A 908-nucleotide genomic window follows, 5' to 3' on the forward strand; every position below is an offset into this window, starting at 1 on the left:
GAAAAAGCAACAGGGAATAATTACTGCTGGGGTTAGTCTGAGTGCATAAAGAACATGCAGCAATATTTTCATCTTAACACAAACTATGCAAGGGGAAAGGGGCTGTCTGCACATGCAGGCATATTTCACCATGCCTTCCATCTACATTTCAAGTTTTCTGGGCATTCTCCTGCAGGGCAGCATCTGCCTGTTCTCTGCATTTATAACATGAGAGACACCGGTGCACAGGTCAGGTATTGCAAAGTGCAGAATATAGCAAAGGATGTTTTGTGCTTAGTTGAAAGCCTGCTACTTCATGTCAGCATACTGCAGAATGGCACAGAGCCAAAAGGGTAAGAAAGAGAGACTACTTACAAATATTAGAAAGATTTTTCAGGTTAACAATGGCATAGCTCCAGAGTCCCTCAAAATATACTACAGCACAACTAAGTTCTATAAACACGGGATAATACATTATATACATAGCTCAAAATTGCATTTAGTTAACAATTTACATGGTACTTTGTTGATACTACCATAAGGCTTAAATGAAGAACATATTTTGAAGGTTTCACCTTCACAATTAACATTTCTTCTTAGGATATGAAAAATAGGAGAAAAAGTATTTAAAATATAACTGAATTAAGAAAGCCTTTTAAGGCCATTCCAAACAGTACCTACAAACATTGAAAAATTACCATAATAGTTAGCAGAATATGGCCTTAGCTAAAAGCAGAAGGCTGCTCATACCAGAAAGTTAAATATTGTTCTTGTAAACGAGTAGATCACTTCTGCTACATGCACCCCATATTGTCCCAGTTTTGTATCAGCGTAAGACCTCTATGATCCACTATATTTGCATAAAGCTGAAGTAATAAACCAATAGTTTGGGAAGCACCCAATTCACAAAGTGATTAGCCAATCAAAAA

Source organism: Mesitornis unicolor, unplaced genomic scaffold (assembly GCF_000695765.1).
Source record: "Mesitornis unicolor isolate BGI_N332 unplaced genomic scaffold, ASM69576v1 scaffold50861, whole genome shotgun sequence".
In the NCBI taxonomy this organism is placed as follows: Eukaryota; Metazoa; Chordata; class Aves; order Mesitornithiformes; family Mesitornithidae; genus Mesitornis; species Mesitornis unicolor.